Source organism: Haliaeetus leucocephalus, unplaced genomic scaffold, assembly GCF_000737465.1.
Source record: "Haliaeetus leucocephalus isolate CR32 unplaced genomic scaffold, Haliaeetus_leucocephalus-4.0 Scaffold245, whole genome shotgun sequence".
NCBI lineage: Eukaryota > Metazoa > Chordata > Aves > Accipitriformes > Accipitridae > Haliaeetus > Haliaeetus leucocephalus.
In genome coordinates this window covers 433,731-433,941 of record NW_010972681.1, presented here as the reverse complement: position 1 = coordinate 433,941, position 211 = coordinate 433,731, and the positions used below count along the sequence as shown (strand labels likewise).

The window sequence follows — 211 nt, the reverse complement described above, 5'->3', positions numbered from 1 at the left end:
AACTGGCAGCCCCCCGCCGGAAGCCCGCCCCACCAGTCCGCGACCAATCAGCGCATGCTGTCCGCGACGGATCCGCCCCCAGCCAATCAGGTAGAGGCGCGGGCGGCCCCGCCTCTCTTTGCCGCCTGTACCAATCAGGCCTAGAAAGTGCCGCGGCCTCCCGCCCCTTCCTCCCCTCCTTCCAATGGCGACCGCCGGCGCTCCTGCCGCC

General features: G+C 71.6%; 1 protein-coding gene across 1 annotated transcript in view; it reads right to left on the bottom strand.

Moving 5' to 3' along the window:
- The window catches only part of NOP56 (NOP56 ribonucleoprotein), a gene marked incomplete at its 5' end in the record, with an annotated part of 5,559 nt that overhangs the window by 3,911 nt on the left and 1,437 nt on the right, over positions 1-211 (bottom strand). The gene's annotated exons all lie outside the window — the stretch shown is intronic.